Raw genomic sequence first — 27,758 nt, forward strand, 5'->3', positions numbered from 1 at the left:
TCAAATAAATTGCTTAGTCTCTAAGGTGCCACAAGTACTCCTTTTCTTTTTGCATTTGTCTTGTTGAACCTCATCAGATTTCTTTTGGCCCAATAGTCCAATTTGTCTTGGTCACTCTAGACCCTATCCCTACCCTCCAGCATATCTACCTCTCCCCCCCATCTTAGAGTCATCCACAAACTTGCTGAGGGTGCAATCCATCCCATCATACAGATCATTAATGAAGATGTTGAACAAAACCAGCCCCAGGACCGACCCTGGGGCACTCCGCTTGATACCGATTGCAAACTAGACATGGAGCCATTGATAACTACCCACCGAGCCCGTTAATGTAATATCAGTCTTTAAAATTGTCGCAAGTTCAGGGATGCGTTGTCTTAGGGATGGGGGTTTCATGACCAACACTCCCAAGAAGAGGAGAAGGGTGGTGGTGGTCGGGGACTCCCTCCTAAGGGAGACAGAGTCATCTACCTGCTATCAGGAGTAGGAATTCCAAGAAGTGTGATCAGAGAATATCAGGGTTGGAAGGAACCTCAGGAGGTCACCTAGTCCAACCCCCTGCTCAAAGCAGGACCAATCCCCAATTTTTGCACCATCCCTAAATGGCCCCCTCGGGGATTGAACTCACAATCCTGGGTTTAGCAGGCCAATGCTCAAACCACTGAGCTATCCCTCCCCCCCCCACTGTGATGCTTGCCTGGAGCTAGAATTCAGGATGTGACTGAGAGTCTGGCGAGACTCATCAAATCCTCAGACCACTACCTTTGCCTATTTATCCATGTGAGCACCAACAATACTGCCAAGAATGACCTTGAATGGATCACTGCAGACTACGTGGCTCTGGGAAGAAGGATAAAAGAGTTTAGGGCTCAAGTGGTGTTCTCATCCATCCTCCCTGTTGAAGGAAAAGGCCTGGGCAGGGACCGTCAAATCAAGGAAGTAAATGCGTGATTACTCAGGTGATGTTGGCAAGAGGGCTTTCACTTCTTCAACAATGAGCTGATGTTTCAAGAAAGAGGATTGCTGTGTTGGGATGGGCTCCATCTATTAATATGGTGAGGAGCATCTTTTGACATCATCTGGCTATCATTTGATACGGAGAGCTTTAAAACTAGGTCCTATAGGGGATGGTGACAAAAATACAGTCAGTGTGCATCTAGGCGCAAGTAATGAAGACAAAGGGAAGAGGCTAATTTCTCAAGAAAGGTTTAGAAATCACGTCTGCATTAAAAAGGCAAAAAGAAAAGCAACAGGACAGTCTTCAAAATATCTTCGATGGCTTTACACAAATGCAAGGAATATGGGGAAAAAGCAGGATGAACTGGAAGTCATGGTTTATGAAGAAAATTATGACTTCATTGGCATCACAGAGACTTGGTGGGGCAACTCCCATGACTGGAGTACCAGCACTGAGGGATAGAGCTTGTTCTAAAAGATTAGATATGGGAAAAAAGGAGGAGGTGTTGCACTGTATGTCAAGAATGCATACACTTGCTCCGAGGTCCAAGGGGAAGTGAGCAACAGATCTACTGAGAATCTCTGGGTGAGGCTAATAAGGGAATAGAACAGTAGCTATGTTATGGTGGGTGTGTATTATAGGCCACCAAATCAGGAAGATGAAGTGGATGAGTTATTCTACAAACAAGTAACAAGATTAGCTAACACACATGAGCTAGTATTAATGGGGGATTTTTACTTCCCTGATATCTGTTGGAAGACTATTGCAACAAAACATGATTCATCCTGCCAATTCTTAGCGTGTGTAGGGGACAGCTTTCTGATTCAGAAAGTTGAGGAAACAACTAAGGTGTCATCCATTTTGGATCTGTTTTTGACCAGTAGGAATGAATTAGTTGCGAACATGAAGATGTTTGGGAACTGGGAGGAAGTGATCATGATCTGATAGAATTCAAGATCCTAGGGAAAGGGGGATATGAGAACAGCAGAACAAAGACTTCAGAAAGGCAGATTTCAACTGACTCAGAAAAATCGTAGGCCAGGTCCCATGGAAGGACTAATTAGGAAGAAAAGGAGTTGAAGGGAGCTGGCAGTTCTTAAAATATGTAATACTAGAGGCTCAACATCAAACTATTCTGATGCAGAGGAAATATAGGAAGAGGCACAGGAGGCCAATGTGGTTGCACAAGGACTTTTTTTTAATCTATCTACAAACCAAAAGGTATACATAGAGGAAATGGAAGGAGGGGTATGTCACCAAGGACGTATACAGGAATAGTGCAAGCATATAGGAACAAAACCAGGAAAACCAAGGCAAAGAAATGAGTTACAGCTGGCAAGAAATGTTAGAGACAACAGGAAGGGGTTCTTCAAATATGTCAGACAAAAGAGAAAGATCAAGGATGGTGTGGGTCCACTGCTCAATGGAGAAAGTGAGCTGGTAAAGGAAGATAATTGGCAGGAAGAGGTATGCAGTGCCTACTTTGCTTCAGTCTTCTCACAAAAAATAATATGACTGGATGACTAGCGAAGTTACCATAGATAATAAAGGGGAAGGGATGCAGGCAGGATAAGTAAAGAACATGTCAGAGATCTTCTCACCAATTTGAATGAATTCAAATCAGTAGGGCTGGATGCTATTCACCTGAGGGTACTGAAGGAATTGGCTGAAGAAATCTCAGAGCCACTGGCAATAATATTTACAAACTCATGGATGACAGGAGAGGTCCTGGAAGACTGGAGAAGGGTTAACGTCCTGCCCATCTTTAAAAAGGGGGAAAAGGACAATGTATAAAACATTCAATTTGCAAATACCTAGAGGATGAAGGGATGATCACTAGCAGCCAGCTTGGATTTACTAAGAACAAATCATGCCAAACCAGCTTGATTTCCTCCTTTGACAGTGTAACTGACTTGGTGGATATGGGGAATGTGGTGGACATAATATACCTGGACTTCAGCAAGGCTTTTGGCACAATGCCACATGACATTCTGATAAGTAAGCTGGAGAAATGTGGGCTCAACATAACTGCCATTAAATGGATACATAATTGGTTAAACAACTGCAGACAAACTATTAATAGAATGATGTTAGACTGGAGGTCTCAAGTGAGGTTCCACAGGGGTCTGTTCTGGGTCCGGTGTTGTTTAACATCTTTATTAATGACCTGGATGTAGGAATAGAGAGCATACTGATCGAGTTTTCAGATGACACAAAACTGGGGAGGGCGGTTGCCAATACTTTGGTGGCTAGAGATAAAATTCAGAGGAATCTTGATAAATTGGAGAACTGGGCTGTAGACAACAAAATGAAATTCAACAAAGACAAATGTAAGGTGCTACCTTTAGGGAAGAAAAAAACAAATGCACAAATACAGAATGGGGGAAAACTGGTTTGGCAGCAGCACTGCTGAGAAGGATCTGGGAGTTGTGGTGGATCACAACCTCAACATGAGCCAGCAATGTGATGCTGTTGCAAAAAAAGCAAATGCTTTTTTAGGTTTCATTAACAGAGGCATAGCATGCAAGTCATGGAAGGTGATATGACTGCTCAGCTCTGGTTAGGCCTCAGCTGGAATACTGTGTCCAATTTTTGTCACCAATGTATAGAAAGGATGTAGAGAAACTGGAAATGATCCAGAGGTTAGCGACAAAGATGATTGAAGGGTTGGGATGCAAGCTATATGAGCAAAGGCTGAAGGAACTGGGTATGTTTAGTTTGGAAAAATTGAGATTAAGGAAGAGCTTCAGATACTTGAAGGCTGCCATAAAAAAGATGGAGAAAAGTTGTTGTTTTTTTTGCCACAGAGGGCAGGACATTGGGGTTCAAACTACAGCATAGCAGATTTAGATTAACTCTCAGGAAACATTTTCTAACTGGAAGAACAGTAGGACAATGGAACAGACTGCCTTGGGAGGTTGTAGAAGCGCCTTCACTGGAGGTTTTCGAAAGGATCCTGGATAGCCATTTGTTTTGGATGGTTTAGATACAACAAATCCTGAATCTTGCCAAGGGGTTAGACTCGACAGCTCTTGTGGTCCCTTCTAACTCTCTGGTTCTATGATTTGAAGAGCAAGTTAGAGCAGCATCAGGGTAGTTCTAATTTATGCCATTTCCCATAGCCCTTGGGAAGCACAGTAGGAACACACACTTGGCCTGCCACACCTACTTATATTCTGTATCAGCAGCTGGAAGTTCTGCCCAGGCCCAGCTTCCAGCTGCTGATACAGAATATAAGTAGGTGTGGCAGGCCAAGTGTGTGTTCCTACTGTGCTTCCCAAGGGCTATGGGAAATGGCATAAATTAGAACTAAATTAGAACTACTATTCTCAGATAGTCGTTTTTGCTCATCTTAAGGCTCTCTGTATACTACCAGAACATCATAAAAGGGCCTTAATGTAGCTGAGCATCAGGACCACAGTATCTAAGCTAGTGCATTTTATTTATTTCTTTTATTTTATTGTATTTCCCTGGGAGACATCCTAAACCTCTGTAAATCTGGGGGAAGAGAGTGGCATGGCTAGTTTGAGCATTCATATTACATTGAAGTGTATAGTTAAATAATGAAGAAAATACAAAGTAATAACCCAGACTGCATACACAAATCTTTGATTGGCCTGACAGACAGCAGTCCCACTCATACCGCTTAAAAGTTCTCCTTTTCAGTCCCTTGGGGGACGCCCAGGTGAAAGGAACTGGAGGAGAGGAAACACTGCTGTATCCTAAAGTAAGGGTGAAGCTAGGAAAAAGGGACCGCGGGGAAGTGGCCCAGGGAATCAAAGCAGCTTCAGTGGTGAAGGGAAATCTGCCAACAGCTGCTACCACTAGGGTCCTTGGGCTGGAACCTGGAGTAGAGGGCGGGCCCGGGTTTCCTGCTCCCTCCCCCCACTCTACAGAGATCTCCTTCAGAGGGGAAGCAGGCCTCGGTCCAGTCAGGAGGCTGAATTGTGCCTACTGAGTGCTACGGCGCAACAAAGACTGAGGGCTATTTCTTCTTCCCATCTCCCACACTGGCCTGTGATGAAAGTAACTCAATAGGCTGTGACTCTTGCTGCTACACTGTGAAAGAAAGGTCACACTGGGGCCTTAGTGAGTTTCTAAGGCCACTGAATCCGCCCGGAAGCGTGGGACCCACCAATACAGGCTCGGAACTTTGTCACACTATGGCTGATCACGTCATCAAGAAGTAGGGGGATTATTTTTTAGCAGTATTAGAAAATTTTAAAAAATGTTTATTTTAAACATTCAAGTCAGTTTGGGTCAAGGTTTCTGCCTCTGTGATTTGCTCAGCCTGTGCTACAGCTTTGAAGCTGCTTAATCTAGTGGTGCAGCACTGAAGAAGAAGCTTCGAAGTCCAAGAATGTGAACTACATGGTGTCATCTCTTTTGTTATATTAGCATAGCAAGTGTTTATTATGGATGAAATCCACTCCCCCAGCAGAAAGCCGGAGTCTTTGAGCTCTGTGTGGGTGAAATGTAAAGCAGCTTTAGAGGTGATCTCCAACTGCCCAAAGCAGGGCTGCTATTCCAATCTGCAGGCTAGAATAGCAGTCTCAGGACCTCTGTCATTGTGCACGGTACTGAGGACACTTGGTAAGACACTGGCTATGTGGCCAGCTCACACTGTGGTCTATGTGGTCACTCTGTGCAGGACTGGTGCAGACGCCTTAAGCACAGGCACAAGTGTACAGCTGCTCAGAGGGCAGACCGCCTGTCTTACGCCTATGCAGAGTGTAAGCAGTGTGGAGGACTGTGTGCTGGCCAGTTCCACTCCATCTACCTAATCTAGTAATTTTTTTCAACATTGAAGTTTCATGGTATTTATTTTATTTGTAAAACATGCACTCAGTACTCTGTGGGCACATTTAGTCTTAAAAACTGCAAGTAACAACATTTAGAAAAAGTCACTTTAACCTTGAAAGCTCCACCCCACTAAACTAACGAAAGGAAAAACTTGAGTGAAATTTGGTAACAAACTCAGGGCTTTGCAAATTTGGTAACAAACTTAGGACTTCTGATGAGAACAATCCAGTCCAAAGCCAGGTGTTAGCTGGAGTTTAGACACTCCATCTATAATACTTATTATATAAATAGCACACAACAGCTTTTTTCACGGTAGCGGTCTTGTTTAGTTTACTAATAACTAGTAACAATGGCTCATATGTAAGTGGGAGTAGAAAAGGAGTGAAAGGAATGTAAGCAAAACTTAACGTTTTCATCCTTTTCCTTGTCATACAGGAAAACCATATCAAGCCCATGGTGACAAGGTTAAGATGCTGGTATGAATGGAGCTAGTCGAGGAAAAGAATAAGGCTACATTCAACTCTTGTGACTTCAATGGACTATCGTCGGGCGCCTTCCTACAGCAGCTCACAACATGACAGGCATGCCGATCTCAGTTTCCCCCTCAGAGTCCCCACTAACTCCAAGCAAGCTGTCTCGACACAATAATACCCTCCTTGGTGCTGGTTTATTACAAAACATTGAGCAAATGGACCAGAACATAAGTCCCAAATACATAGTTCATTTCTCATCCCAGTGCAAACAGTTATTAAGATCACCTGATGTCTCATCCCATGATGCCCCACATATCACACACTGATGCCTGTGACACCCACACTCAGACACCCACACTTTCTGTAGCCATGCCCTGTCCTTGAACCAGGACAACCACCTCAGCCCATTCATATTGGAGTGCAACCCCACTCTTCCCAGTGGGAATCCCCACAGCCTCTCTGCTGGGAGATCATCTTTACCAGGGGAGCATCTCTAATTCCCCACCCCCAAGCCTTCTCATAATTCTTCTGAGTCCAGCGCTCTGGTTCTTGGAGATGTGATACAGACATGTATTCCACTTAGGTGTATGTGTGCTTAGCACATCAGAGGCAGAGAATTTTGCCTAGAAGCATCCATAGAGGAAGGGCACTCATGCTTTGTGGCCATTGCCCCTCCCCTGGCTATAAGAAGTGGCGCCGTCCCAACCCCCCTCATTTCTTTCGCCCTGAATGCCCAGAGACTAGATTGCAATGCAGAGGGGACAGAGGGTAGAATACACGTCTGCATCACATCTCCAAGAACCACAGTTACAGTAAGTAACATTTCTTCTTCGAGTAGATGCAGCTGTTTATTCCACTTAGGTGACTCACAAGTAGTACCCATCCCAGGAGATGAGGCTTGTGGTCTAGCTAAATAAGGATTTTAGGATCATCCTACCAAAACCTGCATCTGTTCTGGAAGATGCGGTAATGGCATAATGGTTTGTAAACATATGTATGGATGACCATGTAGCAATCCTGCAAATGTCCAATATTGAGACATTGCTGAGGAATGCTATTGATGTTGCCTGTGCTCTCATAGAATGAGCTTGCACGTGCTGAGGAGGCGTGGCCAAAGCTATTTCATATGCAGTCTTGATACAAGATGTTATCCATTTTGAGACTGCCTGTGAAGAGACCACTTGACCCTTCAAACAATCTGCATATGATACAAATAGGTGAGGCAAAGCACAAAATGACTGAGGCCTATCCAGATAGGCTAGACATTGCCTGACATCTAATACATGGAAATGCTTCTTTTCCAGAGATTAAAGTGGCTTAGGAAAGAACATAGGCAAGTATACCGCATGGTTCAAGCAAAACTGAGAAACCACTTTAGACAAAAATTTTAGGTGTGGTTGTAAAGTCACTTTGTCTTTGGAAAATTGTGTATAAGGAGGCTCTGCCATCAGAGTCTGCAACTCACACACTCTTTTTGCAGACGCTATTGCTACCAGGAATGCAGTTTTCTGACACAAAAGTGGAACAGGACAAGATGCCAGGGCTTGAATGGAAGTCCCTTTAAAGCCACTAGGACAGTGTTAAGGTCCCACAGAGGAATCGGCTCTCTGACCCGAGGATGGAGATGAAGAAGCCCTTTTAAGAATCTTGCTACCAAGAACAGCTACCGAACACCGCTCTTCCTCCTCATTTAGCCACAAAGCAGCCATGCCGTGAGATGCAGGGAGTTGAATGTGGGATGCAATGTGCAACCGTGATTCTGTGTGAGTAGATCAGGATGGAGAGGAAGGGGTATGGGAGGCTGAACTGACAGTGTGAGAAGGTTGGAGAACCAGCACTGCCTTGGCCATGCCAGGCAATGAGAATGATCTTGGCCCAATCTGCATTCAGCTTGAGGATGACCTGTGGGATGATCACGATCAGGGGAAGAGGGTACAGGAGTGCTGATTGCCAGCTGAGATGGAAAGTGTCAGACAGGGAGTCCAAACTGAGACTCCCTCCAGAGCAGAACAGGTGACATTTCCTGTTGACCCTCATAGCAAACAGATCAGTAGTTGGAATGCCCCAAGGTTCAAAGATGACCTGGAGGATGCTTGTCTTCAGAATATTACCTGTGACTCAGAAAAATTCCTGGTGAGATGGTCCACAAGATGATTCTGGACCCCGGACAAGTGGTCAGCTATCAGAATAAGGCTTTTCTTGATGCAGCACTGCTACAACTTGATTACCTCTTGGCAGCGCATCCTGGTATGTAGCCCCCCTTACTTGTTCACCTAATACATTGCAGTGGTATTGCTGGTAAGTATGTGAATCACTGAGCCCTGGATATTGTCCAGAAAAAGCAGGACTTGCATTGTAGGTGGCCTAAAGCTCTAGCACATTGATATGCAGCGAGGACTCCTGCTCCAAAAGCAGATCTTGAACCATAGGGTGACCTCTGATCTGACAAGTGCCTCAGTGCCAAAGCAGGCTACAGGGCCTGTTCAAGCAGGTGCTGCTTCAGATGAAGATCTTTTGGCTACCTGAGTCCGTTTGGTGAACCATCTGTAAACTAGTCTGCTTACGCCTGGTGCCAGCTCTGCCACTTCTTGGCATCCCTTACAAGCTCAAACAGAAGATCTGGGCTAGATGACATCTTATCCATTTTTGACATATACTCTAATTTACCAAATAATACTGTACTATTAATGAAAATTGGCCTCAGGCATCCTACCTACCATGAGATGGAAGCTGTACAAGTACAAATAATGTTAGATTTCACGATTTTGCTTCAGCAGTCAGTTACAACCATCCTACTGATAGTCAAATGCTCTCAGCTCTTAATACAGTGAATGACGCTCAGCCAACACAATGATTTTAAAACAAGAAATAATCACTGACTTCTATGGCAGAGCATCAGTGGAATGCCAGAAGCTTTAATGACAAGACTTTATGGTTTCAGTACTTATTTGCATATCCCTGTTTGGCAGGTTAAGGCCATACACTCAAACTTGGTGGAGGCAAAGTGGAGCTGAAGTTAGGACATCCAAGGTAGGACATAGGCTCTTATGACTTATTCAATGAGCCTCTGACAATTTACACCAGCTGAGGATCTGAACTGGAGTAAATACACTAGCTCTTTCCTATACTCATTAAAACTAGTTTGACATATTTATACTAGATACATGGGAGTGGGGTGGGGTGGCTTATTCTTTCTATATCAGCTTATGTACATGATTCCTGAAGTGTCTGACTTTTTCTGGGCTTTAAATTTTAGAAATGTCAAGAGATCTCAACAATTCAGAGGATCTCAAAGAAATAGGTTTTCAGGATGCTCTTCCTCATACTTTAGAATGTAGCTGATACACTGCAAAGACAAGGGTTGCTCAGGCTGTCAGAGGAAGCCCTAACTACAACTTGGAAATAGCTGTGGGGCTGGATCAAGTGATGAGAACACACATGAATTATGCAGCAGACTCTTAACCCTTAACACACTCTTTTTCTTTTTTTAGCATAGAATCAGAGATTGGTGACAAGTTGCAAATTTCTCAGGGGATTCTATAGTTTGGACACTGATCTGAATGTGCTTCTTAAATTCATATTCCCCCGTAGAGCTTTATTTAATTTTTTTAATCTTTATTTTTATTGCTGTAAAATGGTACTAAACACAGGTCATGTGAAAGGAACAATAGAGAGATTCATATGAACTACAATGTAGTAGAACCTCAGAGCTACAAACATCAGAGTTACGAACTGACTGGTCAACCACACACCTCATTTGGAACCGGAAGTACACAATCATCAGTAGCAGAGACAAAAAATAAAAGCAAACACAGTACAGTACTGTGTTAAACATGAACTACTAAAAATATAAAGGGAAAGTTTAAAAAAAAAAAGATTTGATAAGGTACGGAAACTGTTTCTGCTCTAGTTTCATTTAAATTAAGATGGTTAAAAGCAGCATTTTTCTTCTGCATAGTAAAGTTTCAAAGCTGTATTAAGTTCCTGTTCAGTTGTAAACTTTTGAAAGAACCATAACGTTTTGTTGAGAGTTACAAGCATTTCAGAGTTATGAACGCCCTCCATTCCTGAGGTGCTTGTAACTCTGAGGTTCTGCTGGCAACCATTAGCTCATATAAGAAGTAACAAATCAGAATATGTCTCATTTTGCATATTAAAAACCTTGTCGTCATATACCTAAGCTGCAAAATCTTGCTAGTTCTCTCTTTAGATCCTAGAAATCTTCCAGTCTGTCTCTGTGGCTAAATGCATGATCATACCCAGGTTGTTTCCTGCCTTGAATTCCACAACACCCTCTGCCCTGGCCTCCATAGTCCATGTTTTATTTCTTGACCCTCCCAACAGTCTATACAGAATGGTTGAAATCATGTTCCATATCTGTCACTCTTATCTAGTCACTCACCTCTTTGAATCCATCCACTGCTTTCCTCTCTTCTTCCTTATCAGTTCTACAACGCCCTGTACACCTCCACTCGAGCCTTTGTCTTTGCTTTTATTTCTTACCACAATCCTTTCACCCTCTCTGCTCTACTAGGATTTGATCCAGTGCCCACTGAAATCAATGGAAAGACTTTGGTTTCAAGTGGGCACTGGGACTGGCCCACTTCACCACTCACTTTGTATAATGCTCACACTTTCATTTTTCATGCTGCTTTCTATGCTGCCCCCTATGCTTGGAGAATCTATCCTATCCCTGTGCATCAAGAGCTCACCGTCTCATCATTCAATCCCTCCTGGAAACAACTAGCTTCTGCAAAGTCCACAAATGCTTACCCAATTCAGCCCAAAATACGGCTACCCTTTATACCTCCTCCCCCACATAAAGTCTGTTACAGAATCTTTTTCTCTCCATTGTGTTTTGTGCTGCCAATCAAAATTCTGAGCTCCTTAGGATTTCTTGTATGTCTTTACAAACTAAGCACACTGTATTTCCTTTTATCAGTTTTGAATTTGTCACCCTTCATTTTTGTGAAATGTTCCCTTGTTCTTGGACAGGAGAAAAAACAGGAACTTCTATTCACCCTCTTTCTTCCAGTTTTGATCACATTTCCCCTCTTATTCATGTCATCTTTAAGGCAAATATTCCTATTCTTTTCCATCTTTTTTCATATAAGAGTTTTTCCATGTCCTTAATTATTCTCATCACCATTCTTTAAACCCTTTCTATATCTGCTATTTCCTTTATGACATTTCCGGTGAAAATTGTTGCAGGTGCAATTTAGATGTCCAAGGCCCTGACTTATGGATGCAATCAGGGACCGAGAAATCTAAGTGACTCAGATTGCAGGCAAAAATAATTACAGTGCAAAATTGTGCCTGAAAGTTTTGTGGCCATGAAAAATAGTCAAAGCTAGACTGAATATGAGACCCTTAATCACTGGCAAAATATTCCCTCCCCACAACACTCCCTCATTTTTTTTACTTCTGAAGAGACAAAAAACTATCAGAGGAAAAAAATATAAAGTATGTTTTAAACTCCTCTTATATGGCCAAATCATGGTTTTAATAAGGAATGGGAGTTTTGCTATTGATCTCAATGGAACTAAGGTTTGTGTGAAGATCTTGTCATACATTTCAGCATCATACTAGAAGAACTTTGTGTTCCAATGTGACTCCAGAGTGGCAGGTGTGATGCAGTTTACACTTAATTGAACAATCACTTTAGTCTCCATTGCTTAAAAGACACAAGAGAGAGGTTCCCTGCCATCATCCAGGTTGAAACATTTCTTTCAACTGCCCACAGGAAATCAAAGTATTTAAGAGCCTGTGTACTATATGAGCTAATGCTTTTGATGAACTCATTCTAAAACGATTGGCAAAGTGGCAAGAAGATGGGATATTGTCATTTCTCCTCCATAAGGATTAAATAGGTTTTATGCAGGGCAAGAAGTCAGTAGATAATATTAATGTCACTGTCACAAGGTGATACTGGTTCTTTAAGGGCTAGTCTACACTGGCAACGCTAAAGTGCTGCCACGGCAGAGCTTTAACATGCCTTGTGTGGTCACGGTGCGGCGCTGGGAGAGAGCTCTCTCAGTGCTCTGAAAAAAACACCTCCATGATGGGCATAGCTCCCAGCACTGGGGCACTGTCTACATTGGCACTTTACAGCGCTGAAACTTGCTGCGCTCAGGGGGGTGTTTTTTTACACCCCTGAGCGAGAAAGTTGCAGCGCTGTAAATTGCCAGTGTAGACAAGCCCTAAGAAGGAGCATGGCCAGTGCACCTGTGTCTTGTCAGCTGACCCCAATTAGGTTTGAAAGAGGGCACCTGGGGCTATAGGGAAGAGACATCTGGTGAGTTAGAACCAGAGTGCTGCAAGAAACAGGTGCAGCAGGAAATTCCCTGGAAGAGGCTGCCAAAGTCCCCTGCATGTGGGGGAATGCAATGGGAACCTGCTGAAAACCAGAAAAGCCCTGGCTGGCAGCGTTAAGTGAATAAAGCATGGAAGAGTCCTGCAGGAAGCCCTCAAGTAGGAAAAACTGAGAGGTAAAGAGGAAAGTACTCTGGGGGTTGTAGCCCAGGGTGGGCTTAGGAACTGGTTTTGTTAATTTTGCCTATGCTGGGAAAATAAAGCTGCTTGGAAAGAGACTCTGGGTGTGGCAGTGGGTCCTTTGAGAGCTGGGGAGGTGGCCATCTTCTTCCAGTCACAATAAACGCTGGATTAATTTGTTTTTTAATTGACAATTTTCTTAAAAGAAAAATGGCTTGTTGAAGGAAACAAAAAATGTTATTTGATGAGAAAAACAATTTTTTCCTTTGAACTAAAAAAATTGAGTTTTCTCTCAAATTTTAAAAAAGTGATATTTCACTCCTTCTGCTACTTTATCTCATTTCCCCCCCCAAAAGTTTGCAAAAACAAACCAAACAAAAACCTGATTTTTAAAAATTTCATTTAATTGAAAAAGCAAAATTCCATGAAAAATTCTGAATGAAATGACATTTTTTGTTCAATTTTTTTTTGGTAGAAAATTCATCTTTTTTTTACCAGCCCTGCTAAATATGGTACTTTCAATTAATAATTCTTGGGCTACAAAGGAAAAGGTTAATGATCATTATTAAAATTATTATTGAATGAGGCTCAGGGGAATGAGCCTGAACATATAAGAATTCTCTAGCCATGTTTTTCGTGGGGTGCTTCTGATAACCTGTTGTGTTTAGCTCAGGTCTAATCTACACTTCAGAGCTAGGTCGATTATAAGGCGGCTTATGTTGACCTAACTCTGTAAGTGTCTACACTAAAATGTAACTCCCACTGATTTAACTTGCCCGCTACACTGACTTAATAACTCCACCTCCATGAGAGGTGTAGCGCTTAAGTCGATGTAGTTAGGTCGATGCAGTGTCAGTGTAGATACTGTGTTACTTACATCGACTGTTGCCTCCTTTCAGAAGCCATCCCACAATGGTGAAATCGGTGCAAGTGCTCCTGGTGAGGATGCCACCGCTGACACAAGGAGCGTAGCGTAGACATGCAAAAGTGATTTACTAAGGGCTTGTCTATACTACCCGCTGGATCGGTGGGCAGCGATCGATCCAGCAGGGGTCAATTTATCAAGCGCTCTCCCGTTGACTCTGGTAATCCACTGGAGCGAGAGGCGCAGGCAGAGTCGACTAGGGAGCATCAGCAGTCGACTCACTGCAGTGAAGACACTGCATAGACACTGAGTAGACCTAAGCGTCGTCTTCAGCTACGTTATTCATGTAGCTGAAGTTCCATAACTTAGATTGATTCCCCACGTTAGTGTAGATCAGGCCTACCTGAGGTGGCTGAATATCGATGTACTTAAATCGACTTAATTTTGTAGTGTAGACTTTCCCCCAGTCCAGAAAATGAGGCTGTTTGGCTCTGGCTATAGAGAGAGCCTTTTGGTGATTCTGACAGAGTTTTAGCCTAACAAACAGGATACTAGTTGAACAGCGTTGAACAGCGTGAAGCGTTGCTGCAAATGAAACCCTTTCTTTTTGATACTTACCTTTTTATCCCCCAATTTGCTATACAAAGAGACTATATTTAGAAGATACCTTGATATGGGGTAAACTGTGTTCTATGGGTATCGGGCAAAGTACTCTGCTATAAAGTGTTCTCCTTTCTCTAGGGAGAAGAGGTTATAGAATGCTTTGAAGATAATGTTTCATAGGTAGCTGAATGCCATATCATTTAATGGGCCCACATTTTAAATAACCCAGAAGAATTATTTACCCTTAATGCTGTACTACTCATTTATCAAATAAGTGGACTTATGCACAAAGGAAACACTTGACCTTAATTAGATGGGCCATATTAAGTCCCTGAAAATGAAAATTCTCTCTAGAATTGCTTTAATTTTTAATCAGCTCCCAATCACAAATCCTGTCTGAATAGATACCTTCATCTTATTGAAGATGATGGGAAAACTCCCATTGATTTTTAAAGGGAATAGGATTGGGTTCCTATATAGAAAAGTAGGATTGTGAGAAAATCTTATTAAATAAAAAATGCCTTGGTGCACAGGAAAGAGAAAATACATATTAATACACTACCATAATACACATTTTAGAACATGTATATTCAGTTGTGACAATGCACTTTTCTGGGCAATTTTTTGTTTAAATCAGTGAGTAGATGTTAGTGGTGTGCAATATATTCACAATGAGACCTAAGGCCTGATTTCAAAACATGCTTGGCAAGTTTGCCAAGGGCTTATGAATGTTTTGTGTGAATTTGGGACCATTGTGTGTGAAGCTGGGTAGATTTGTTGTTGTTTTTGGTAACTAAATCATGTGATATTTGCATGTTCTTATGACTTAGATGTGGGGCATCTTGGCAGTTATAAATTTGTTCAAACTCAATTCCTTCCTCTCCCCCCGGCCACGACTATTTCTACAATGTTTATTTAAGTTTGTGATATACCCTCAGGTTTGCAAATGAGGCATTGAAATGCTCAATTTTTAAACATAGGTAGCGAGTCAGGGGCCCAGGGCTGTATTTAGGTGCTCACTTTGATGAACACATATGACTCAATAGGTATTTGCTGATTTGAGAGATTCCACTTCCAGGATAGATATCCACATTTGAAAACTGATCTCTGATCATAAGGTCTAGATATCTGATTGTACTGTAGATGCTGTGAGTTATTTCTCCAGTAGACTTTTGGGGACTGAGGGGTAATCCAAACAGCATTGCTCTGTACATGTGCAAGTTAATAATTATTATTTATTATTTGTATCATGACACCTAGGCACCTCGTCATTGACCAGGACCCCACTGTGCTAGGCGTTGTACAAACACAGAACAAAAAGACAGTCCCTGCCCCTCAGAGCTTACACTCTAAGACGAGATGGGTACAGACAGTCTGGAGAGTACGAATAGACACTACTAGAGTATGAATGGTTAACATGACAGGCAGGGATGTTTAGTTACATAAAAGATAGTGAGGGGCTCAGATACTACAATGATAAAGTCCATATAAGTACTAGCACTGATTTGATGGATTGGGGTTTTGGGAGGACAGAGCTGAAGCCCCTGCATCCCCCGAAACATCCCCCACTCCAGAGATCTGATCTCCTCTTTTCCCTGAACTGATCCAAACCTTTCTTCGCTGCTTGGACCATCATATTTCCCCCAACTGCTCAGACTCTCCTACCACCGTTCCAACTCCTCCAGCATTCCCTTCATCACACCCATTGCTCCAAGCCCCCTGTCCCACATCTCCACTCTTGCATTTGCAAAGGTTGAAGCTGAATGCAGGTTAGGTTGAACAAGCAGAACTTTATTAAACCCTGTGGACTGCTCTATCTATGTGGCTGAGTTGCTTCCAGCCTAACTCCACACATTTCCCAGTTCCCCTGGTGTACCATCCAGGGAACATTTTGGCCCTCTGACTCCAGTTCCACTGATCATAGAATCATAGAATCATAGAATATCAGGGTTGGAAGGGACCTCAGGAGGTCATCTAGTCCAACCCCCTGTTCAAAAGCAGGACCAATCCCCAATTAAATCATCCCAGCCAGGGCTTTGTCAAGCCTGACCTTAAAAACTTCTAAGGAAGGAGATTCCACCACCTCCCTAGGCAACGCATTCCAGTGTTTCACCACCCTCCTAGTGAAAAAGTTTTTCCTAATATCCAACCTAAACCTCCCCCATGGCAACTTGAGACCATTACTCCTTGTCCTGTCCTCTTCCACCACTGAGAATAGTCTAGAACCATCCTCTCTGGAACCACCTCTCAGGTAGTTGAAAGCAGCTATCAAATCCCCCCCTCATTCTTCTCTTCTTCAGACTAAACAATCCCAGTTCCCTCAGCCTCTCCTCATAAGTCATGTGTTCCAGACCCCTAATCATTTTTGTTGCCCTTCACTGGACTCTTTCCAATTTATCCACATCCTTCTTGTAGTGTGGGGCCCAAAACTGGACACAGTACTCCAGATGAGGCCTCACCAATGTTGAATAGAGGGGGATGATCACGTCCCTCGATCTGCTCACTATGCCCCTACTTATACATCCCAAAATGCCATTGGCCTTCTTGGCAACAAGGGCACACTGCTGACTCATATCCAGCTTCTCGTCCACTGTCACCCAAGGTCCTTTTCCGCAGAACTGCTCCCTAGCCATTCGGTCCCTAGTCTGTGCATTGGGTTCTTCCGTCCTAAGTGCAGGACCCTGCACTTATCCTTATTGAACCTCATCAGATTTCTTTTGGCCCAACTTCACTATTTACAAACAGTGAGCTGTAGCTCACGAAAGCTTATGCTCAAATAAATTTGTTAATCTCTAAGGTGCCACAAGTACTCCTAAACATTTTAATGTAAACATCAAAACAAATAATTGATACCCCAACTCCCACCCTGTGTCCCTTTGGCCAGAGGTTGCTAGCACATAGCTGAGTTGGAGTCTTGTCTTTACCAGAGACTCAGCTGGTTATGTAGTCTTTGAGGTAGTTTGGTCTCCTCAATAGGAAACCATACCAGCACTGACTTATCACTGTCTATCTGTCACCTATGTCTTGCAATCTCTCTCTCTGTGGAGTTGTCACAGTTTGGGGCAACTTCACCTTGATTACCCCTCACTGGTCCATTTTATTCTGAAGGTAAAAAGTGTTAGATAAAACCTATTGAAAACAATAGAAGAGCCTTCAAATATGCTCATAATCCTACCAGGCTTCACCCCAACCCTAACATGGGTTCTGGCAGGAGCAGTTTCTCAAATTCCCACCCAAGGAAGATTTCTTGTGGTTACACATTCATCACAGCTTCAGCTCAGAACAAGCACAGTCTTTTGAGGTCTCAGTAGGCCTAGTCCCTCCAACCCTACATGAAGAATTGGGTCCCTCCATGGACCAGGGGTCTTCTCCAGTTGCTGGATTAGGAAGTCCTTGAGCCAGTTTAAAACCAGGCTATTTATCCAAAACCCTTTTTTTGTCTGTTGGAAATCCAGTTTGAACTAGTATATGTGCTCCTTTTCAGGGGGCTGGCTTCTCTGGAGACGTTACAGTCTGAGTGAATTGTCTGCTCTCCTATTTACCCTTGACATGGAAATACATACACTTCCTGAATGACACACACACAACAGCATTTTCAATACAATGTATGCCAAAAGTATCAAACCTAATTCAAAAAGGTTTATCTTAATTCCATAAGTTTTGTTAGGACATTACAGGATATTGTCAGTCTGACACAGAAGTCTCCTCCCTCCTTGCGGGATTGGTCTCTGGATGGTTCTCTGTTTCTACATTCAGTGATGATCTCTCTATCTCTTTAGGCTCTCTGGGTGTTGTCTGTTGGCTAGTAAGCATCTCCTGTTCCTTTTTATCACTTGTCCCTCTTGTTTAGTCTCCTGATAAAACCTGGATGCCTCTGTAACCCTCACGACTGCATTGGTCCATTCCTTCTGGTGTCTAGTAGCTGGATACCCCTGCTCCGCAGACTTTCATGCTCCCTTGAGTACTGGATTATGTCTTATAGTGCCACGAGAATCTTTCTGTGTGGGAAGCAGAGAGATTCCACCGTTGGGTCTGTTTCCAGTCACAGCTTTCCTTTGAGGCATCCGTCACCTTTGAAAAATCCCCATATGTTTTAAAATTTGTCTCCATTGTCCATGGGACTCCTCCTTTTGTTTCTTGCACTGCAGCTATAAAATTGATGTTGCATCCTGATCAGAACCATGGGTTTTATGGCTATATTCCCCAAGGCAGTGGATGGTTAGCACCACATGCCTGTCACAAACCAGTTGGCATTATCTGTTATTTTTCAGGTTAATAACTATGAAGTCACACTTTCCTGTGGGCTGCATTATGCTCAGATTGTACATCATTAGAGTGTGCACATTGTTTTTCCCTATTACCATTGTTGCATGCAGGGAGGTTGGTATTGTCCCTCGTGGCTTTCCTGTCCTGACAGCCTGAATGTGACATGAGCTCAGACTCAAGGAGAGAGGCAGGATTCATCACTACTGTTTGATGTGCATTTCCCTACTTGTAGAAGTCTGACTGAATCTTTCCGAGAGCCTGCTCTGCTTTTGCACACAATGCTAAAATGGTTCAGCTTGCCACATTCCTTCCAATGCTGCCCTAGTGTTGTGGCATTTCTCCTTTACCTGTTCATGATGTCTCCCACAGCAAATGCATCTCATTATTGGTTTGGAACCTTGATCACCTGCTCTCCTTTGCTGTTGTCTTACTGTGCCTATATCTGGGAGTGATTTTTGGCTCCTAGGGTTTTCATCGTTACTCTTGACGCTTCCACTGCATGCCCCATGTCTAGGCATCTGGATTCGGTCTGATGTGAACTCCCAGCTGTTCTTGACTCTCAGCTCTGTGGCCCATCTTAGGGCTTGTCTACACTTACTGGAGGATTGACGCTGCGGCAGTAGATGCATCAGCGGTCGATTTAGTGGGTCAAGTGAAGACCTGGTAAATCAGCCGCCAATCGCTCTCCCATTGACTCCTGTACTCCGCCTGATCGAGAAGAGTGTCTCCCGTCAACGTCATGTAGTGTGGACCCCACAGTAAGTAGATTTAAGCTATATTGATTTGAGTTACACTATTCACGTAGCTCAAATTGCATAACTTAGATCGACTTTTCCCTTTAGTGTAGACAAGGCCTTAGTTGCTGAAGCCCACTTGTTTGATTCCATTTTCATCTTTAATTTGCAGTCTTTCCACCAGACGTAGTTGCATTTATACTGGCCCTCTGTCTGAGGAGATGTTCAGATTACTACAGCAAACAAAAGGAAAAACTGGAGAAGTAAGGCTAGAGCAAAGTGTTAAATTAATGAGACAAACATATGAAAAAAGGTTGACTGACAAATGAAAATTCAAACCTTTATCTAGTGGCCTCTGAGCTAGATCCAGAATTCGATGTCTATGGTGTGACAGACCTCTTTTTCACAAACTGGGCTAGAGGACTTAGTTTCCTCATTAGTTACGATTGCTGATTAAGGATGCCCCCTGCAATTTTTAAGGGGGATTCTTCTATTCCTTTATCATTTTATGGGAACTACCATGACATTTTTCTTTACTTCAATAGTTCTCATAAAAACATCCAAATATTATATGAAGAATGGATGCAAGCATTTTTCCATTATTAAGCTGTCACTCTGAAACTTTCCTATACTATTGATCTGACACTAGAAGGTTATCATACTATTGATCTAATATTAAACTGATGGAATAACAATAGCTTTTATTGGCAGGTTGTTGATCAAACATAGCCTCTTTTTTTTAAAAGTACCTGTTGGATTGGTGGTAGTTTTTAATAATGCTCCTCCCATGTTCAGGACACATTTGCCTGTTACTTATTATAAAAACTAAAGTCAAGAGTTGTTTAACATTTCCCATTTCATTTTTAAATATTTAACAGAGATTGAAGTCTCCTTTTACTCACTTTCTCATTGACCTTCAACCCTGGACTGGCTCCCATACTCACTAAAACAGTCCCTTGTTTAACCTTGGCCTCATCAAGTTCTGTTCCCTTTCTGATCTCTTCAGCATAGGCACCTCTCTTTGATCACCATCTCATCTCCTTCACAACATCCATCTGTCTCCATCTCCCCTGCCCTGCCTTCTGCTCCTTCCCCAATTCCCAATCTATTGATACTCAAGGCTTTTCAGCTACTCAGCCCACTCCTCCCTGTCTTCTGGGACTCAGTCATTGGCTCTCTCCTTTTTTACATTTGTCATCACTCTTGTCTCCTCCTTCCCCTTCATCCACTGCAAGGTCCAATCCTCCAACCTTCAAGTCCCAATTCACTCCCAACATCTGCTTCGGCTCCTGTGCTACTGAGTGCCTCTGGCATAAGTCCCATGACTACATGGATTTTCTCCACTACAAATGTGTTCTTTCCACATTCAGCTCTGCCATCTTCCTTTCCACTACTTTTCCACCTGATTGACTCTCATGCTTACACTGCCAACTGCCTTTAAAACCACTTTCGATTTCCTTCTTGATAATCACCTCACTGTTTTCTTGTGTTCCTCTGTCTGCTTGTTGTATCCACCGGTTGTCTCATCTTATACTCAGAAGGCAAACTCTTTTTGCAGTTGCAGGGTGTGTGTGTGTGTGTGTGTGTGAGAGAGAGAGAGAGAGCGCATGAGCACACGCATACATACAAGCACAATAGGGCCTTGATTGGCAACTGGCGCTCTCAGATGCTTCTGCAATACAAATAATGCAAGTAAGTGCCTTATAGACAAGTATGAAGGCAATGTCTCTGCCCGGAAGAGCTTACACTCTAAATAATCATAATAAAACCAATAATTGAGAGGAATGCTTCCAACTGTATCCCGGTCAATAAGGTTCTTTATTAAAAAACTAATGCAAACAAAGGTCCCAGTGCAGAAAATATTTAAGTATGTGCTTAACTTTAAGCATGTGAGCAGTCCAACTGAAATCAACATACATGTTCTTAAAGGTAAACATGTGCTTAAGTACTCTGGTGGATTGGGGCCAAGATTCTAATTTTCACAAAGGCCTTATTTTTAAAAACCCAATAGCCCTTTTCACTAGAGAAGAGATGTTAACCCTGCTGTCATGGCCACACTGTAGCTTGAGTAGCTGCTTTCTACCTACTTGAAAAATTCCCTGCAGAGATGGCTTTTAATTGGGTACAGTACACTCTGTTCTTAGTTACGTACTATTGCTCTGCACTATTTGATGAGCTGCAATCTTCCAGTTCATAGGTGGCTGTGCTTCAGTGGTGCGTAAAGTGATTTAAAGTGTCGGTGGCTTTAAGCCATTGTCTGTGTTGTAGGGAGATGCCTCTATACTCTGGATGACTATCAAAATTCTCTGGTGGTTCTGAAAGAGAATTTACTGGAGCAGGAGCTCCCCTGGCTGGTGCAGGAAGGGGTAACGGGCAATGGCTATACCTTGCCATGCACTTATGGCTCCTCTTTTTGGGAGCCTAGCCTAGTATGGACCCTATCCTGCCAGGGGCATAAGGGACAGAAAACTCCTTGCACCTTCTGCCTTCCTTGCCCTCTGAGCACTTGTGCATGCACACAGTCTATTTGTACATCCATTGCAATCTGGTCCACAGCTTCTATCTTTAAACAATGTAAAATATGTAATGCCTCTATTGTTGTTTGTTCTGTATCATCATCTATTTAATTCTGTTCAAGCACTGATTTATAGTCTCTGCATAAATGGCCAACATTCAGCTTAAATACCTTAATATAAAATAAAAGATAAGCAACAAAGCCAACCCTTACTTCTGCTCCTGTACTTCCAGTTGAAGCTCAAATTCTAGACCAGAAATTACATCCCATGTATCCAACATCAAATACATTTTCATAGATTCAAAGGTCAGAAGGGGCCATTGTGATCATCTAGTTTGACCTCCTGTATAACACGGACTACAGAACTTCCCCGAGATAATTCCTACAGCAGATCTTTTAGGACAACCTCCAATCTTGATTTTAAAATCATCAGTGATGGGGACACCACCACGACTCTTGGTAAGTTGTTCCAGTGTTTAATTACTCTCAGTTAAAATCGTATGCCTTATTTCTAGTCTGCATTTGTCTAGCTTCAACTTCCAGCCACTTCCATACCTTTCTCTGCTAAATCCAAGTCTTGCAGTTCTGGCTACAAACTTTCTTACTACCATGCACCCTTAACATATGATGCATAGACCATGTTCCAGTTTACTTGCTCATTATAAGGATAGAAATAACATCTTGCTGCTTATTCTTCATAGACCAGAGGCTTGACTCTTCCATATTCCTGCTATGAAGGACGTACGGCATCTTAGTCTCCATATATAGTCTAGAAACAGCACCCCTCCACCTTCAACAATTATTCTGTTATGAGGCAGAAAATCTAATTTATGCTGGTCACTCTCCCTATAGGTACTGAAAACCCTACTCTACTTTCCCTATTCACCCACCCACTGTGGGACAGAAAAGCCACCTTCGCTATCCAGACTACAGATCCATATTTGTCCATATTTTGCTAATGTTGTACATCACAGATGTGCATAGAGGAGAGAAGATTGCCATCATGTCCATAGAAGGTACAGTACATTTTAAAACAATGATTTAAACATGGCTAAAGAGATGGTGGTAATGATAGAAGTGCACATTAGGGGTGGACAACTATATGGGGACAGTTAAAGCTGTTCTTAGAATATGCAGTGCGCTGTTTTATGCATGTGCATTTAAAACAGACTGAACTTTATTTCCCTTCTTTTAATTGTTCATTTCTATCCTTTCAAAGGTTTAGTTGTTTTAAAACTGTAATATTTTATATATATATATACACCCACACCCACATCATACCAAGTCCGTATTTGTCAATTTTTTTGGTTGTTTTTATTTCCTTCACATAATACAAAGGACATGTGGTTAGGAACTTGACAAGAGGCCTTGTACAGAGCTAAAGAATTCCACAGAGTCCCCAGCTCCATCTCACCTCCCCATGAATTTCAGAGTTCAGGAACTTGTGTGTTCCTGGTCCACCTCTTTCACTGACATGTGCCACTGAGGGGTCTGCAGGGTCCTTGGTCCCCCATAGCTCAAGCTGCCCTCCACAACTCATGAGCCACAGACACTACTGGCTAGCAGGGCTCATTAACGCCATAGTCTCTCATGTCCCCTGCACTAATTTTCACTGGATTATAGCTGCATGTATGGCTTGAATATTTATAATCATGACCTTATTTATGAGGTAGAAGGACCCCCCAAATATAAGCATCATTTTTAAGGATCCATGCATTAAAAATGGTTTGACCAAGTGCCTTCAATCATTAAGAAATTCTAGGGTGGCTTGAGGGTAATCACAACAGGAACATTTCTTACGCAAAGCTATGAAGGAAGTGCATGCGGGGCTTTTCACAGAACTAGGACTGCAACCTTAACTATGGAGCTGTTACTAAAATGGTCCTGTATTCAGGGTAATGTTGAATGAGCTTTCAACCAAAAAACAGGTATATTGGTTTTCACTACATAAACAAAAATTGTTGGGTGCTAATTTGCCAGGAATGCATTTTGCTACAAACGCAGTTATTAGTTGAACCACAGAAATCTATGTAACACAGTGTAGAAAATCCAGACACAGGTTACATTTGAAGAAAACCTGTTGTGATAAATATTAGATGCATCTAGTTTTAATAGTCCTATGGTACAGTGGTTCTCAAAGCTGGTCTGCTGCTTGTTCATGGAAAGCCCCTGGCGGGCCGGGCTGATTTGTTAACCTGCTGCATCCACAGGTTCGGCCGATCGCAGCTCCCAGTAGCCACGGTTCGCCGCTCCAGACCAGTCGGGGCTGCGGGAAGTGGCGCGGGCCAAGGGATGTGCTGGCCGCCCTTCCTGCAGCCCCCATTGGCCTGGAATGGCGAACCACGGCCAGTGGGAGCTGCGATCGGCCGAACCTGTGGACGCAGCAGGTAAACAAACCAATCTGGCCTGCCAGGGGCTTTCCCTGCACAAATGGCGGCCCGGCTTTGAGAACCACTGCTATAGTGTATTCTGACTAATTGAAGCTTAAGGAGAACATAAAGGTCCCAGGCACATAACACACCATCTGGAGTTATTACTCCATGAAAGTTTGCTTTCATCAGCAGCCAGCAAAGTTGATTCTTTGAAAGCAACAAGATGCTGATTTAGCATGGAGACTCAGTACAGCCTCCGTGTGAGCACCCTCCTTCCATGCAAACACTCTGTTCACTGCCACGTGTTGGGTGTCCTAACCCAGACTACCCCCCTCTGCTGCAGTTTGGTCTCAGATGAAAGCCAGCAATGGACCAAGTATGCACTCTGGTTTTGTTCGAACTCACAACAGCCAGGTTTTTGGGGTCCCAGTTCACAGGCAGCTGGGAACATTGCATGCATGGCTGATTTATAAGGTGTGCTGTACGGGAGGGGTATGAGAGGCTATGAATGGTGGAGCTCCAACCCACACATATACCAATCAGTGAGTAACTAGTAAAAATGTCATAACTTTTGGTGTACCTTCTTTCATCTTTTTGCAGTGTCCATTTTGAATCCCACATGGCAGTGGGAGAAGAAGGGGGTAGGAAGTGCTAGGAGAATGACATAGGTCCTGCCCTGAATGGAGGCACACAATATCCAGACTTGTATTAATAACTTAATAGCTCCATAAGACGGAAATCTCTCTGTCCCTATATCAATAAAAACAAACTTGGTGGCAGAAACTTAACAGGCTCCAGTTCTGGTTCCAGCACTTGTCCTGATGCTGGTTCTGCAGCAGGCTGCTCCACAAGGCTGTCCCTGAAAAAGTCCTCCCACTACAACCCAGGATGGTTGCATAGCCTTTTCAGTGACCAGCCTCAGCTCCCAGGTCATTTCTGCCCTTCATCCGGGGGCTGACTTGCTTCTGGTGGTGGCTGTGATGGGTGGCTTATAAGACACCAGCATTGCTCAGCAGAGTGTTATGCATCATGGGGAGTGGGGGAGGTCACAGTGCTCAGTGCAGTTCCCATTACCTGGTTGAATTCCTTATAAAAGAGGCAGGAAGATGGTGAGTTACCAGAGATGCTGTTAACATCCTTGACTTTCTGGTAGTCTGTCTTCAGCCATTTGATCCACTCTGCATTGATCTCCAATCCGTCAATCTCCAGTGCTCCCAGCCACTCAGATATCATGTTATACACATGATTATTTCTTGTGGTCTTGATGAAGTTGGACATCTTGCTTGCCTTGCACCAGAGGCTCACCAGAATCTGCCTATGTTCCTCTCTGGTTAGCTAGCAGTGTGCTTGATGCAGAACTTCATCTTACTGCTGGCCATAAGTAATACACGTCAGCGTCGACTGTTTGTTTCCATTGGAGCAGTCCATGTGGAAATGATGTGTCAAATGCCGAGCAGCTGTTTTTAAACCAGGAGGTTGTTGCTGGTGCCTGGGGAGGAGGGGCAAGTTTTGGAACTGAAGGGCTGGGAAGCACTAGCCTCAGGGGATTGTGGTATAGCATTAGCAGACTCTCCAGACCACAGTCTGGCAACCCAGATTTGAGCTGTGTCCACATTGCAGGATGCCTGGGCTCTGACACTGCACCCTTAGTAAAGTCCATGGGCCTGAGTCAAGAAAGTTTATTGGCCTGTGTGAGACTAACTTCTGTGTGGCCAGAAGGGGAGCTTGGTCTCTAACCCAAGTCTGAGCCCAGGCTTATCTTCTGAGTTTAAATGTTACCTGGTGCTTCCCCAGGGCACTGTAACTCTGTTCTGCTTACGTGCAATCTTGCTTTTAATGTTCTTATTACCATACTAGGGTTAAAGTTAATTTTAACAGGATGGTAAATTGCTGGGGTCACTTTTCTTTCTTTATTTGGTGATTGGGAGCATATTTGTGAACCACTGCAGGAGTGGCTTTATTCATGTGTGTGTGTGTAATTATTAATTAACACTGAGATAGAGGCAGAGAATTTTTATCCTAATTCAGTTCCTTTTGTTTGGGTATGTTGTCTGTTGGAAAAGCTTGGTTTTATTTATTTTCTGAGTCAGACAGAGGTCTTTGGATTTTGAGCGCCATACGGTTAAATTGTTATAAATGGAGGTTTTTGTGTCTGATGTATTTATGACTAACTCATTTATACTATGTAGATTCTATTGTTTGAAATGTTGTTTTTAAAAAATTTAGAATAATGTTTTAATCCTCTGTGCTTTAAACAAAGTGCCGTTATGTGCTCCTGTTATTCCAATAACAATCCAATTAAAAGTGGTTAAAAATCAAGATTTTTACTTTAAGTGCATGCTTATCTTCTGAGGGTATATTGCAGTAAATAAGGAACACTTGAAGAAAAAAACCCCCAAACCCCTAACACTGCAACATGTCTTGTCACATTATACTTACCCCTACACCTGATTTCAAATGTAAATTGCATACCATTTAGCTCTAATGAAAATACTCTAGTGAAGGAAATTGTTAAGATTTTCTGGTGCTCCCCTAGGGGTAATATTAAAACCTCCATTACTAATATCTCACTCTGAAAAGACAAAATGTGCACTGAGAATACAAAAGCCCTGTTGGCATCTAAATGTGTGCCAATTAATTCGCAGTTACAGACCTGCAGATCAGTATGGAGATGTAAAAATAGGACCCAGGAAAGCTATTTAGATCTCTGTATAGTGGGGCTCCTTGACCCTAGATTTTTAATGTTAGCTTAATCATGGCATTCTGCTTTCTATTTATTTATACAGTTGCTTCAATGAACAAATTAATTATACAGCACATTGACAAACATGCCGAGTAATATTTGCCAGGATTTAAATTAATTTAATTCAAGGGCCACTTCATTTACAGGATTCATATGCACATCAAGCAGTAGCTTTCACTTAATTGCTATTCATGTTACACCAAGATTTTTCATTTTCATCTTTTTTTAATTCAGCTAAAGACTGCTTATCTTGATTTTCCAAATAGATAGACACTTTTAGGCAGGTGGAAGACAGGTAAATGATAGACAAACAGGAATGGAGACAAATGTATGGATGACATACATTTAGATAATAGTCGTTACTATGAGAGGAAAACAATTGGATACATTAACATCTCATTTATTTTCCTCTTATCCCCAATTTTCAATTTTTCTTTCTGTTTTACATGTACAAACCTGCTTAAGAATTCACTTAGGTTATTATTAGGTTCAACATCCTAGGAGGTAGAAATGTACTGAAAACTAACTCTGTGACACTAAACTTTAAAAAAGAGAGATTTCAATAAAATGAAGAAGTGAGACAAAAAGACCCTAAAGTCAAGGAAGTAAATCCTTATATATGACATGGATGTTACTTGGTAATAATACTAGTGTCAAAAAAGCATGTGTGCCACTGAATAATAAGGAGACCAGGCTGGCCAGAAGTAAACCTGTATGGCTAAATGGCAAAGTTCAGGGGGTTATCTGAACCAAACAGAAATCCTTCCAAATTTGGAAATCTAACTCTAATGATGTTAATTAAGAAGCATACGTGAAAGTTGGGAATATGTAAGAAGGAAATTAGGAAGGCAAAGATGGATTTTGAAGAGCGAATACAAAAACAAAAAACCCAAGAAATTGTTTATGTATTTTTATACTTTAAATAGATGAGTAA

The sequence above is a fragment of the Eretmochelys imbricata genome, chromosome 1, assembly GCF_965152235.1.
Source record: "Eretmochelys imbricata isolate rEreImb1 chromosome 1, rEreImb1.hap1, whole genome shotgun sequence".
In the NCBI taxonomy this organism is placed as follows: domain Eukaryota; kingdom Metazoa; phylum Chordata; order Testudines; family Cheloniidae; genus Eretmochelys; species Eretmochelys imbricata.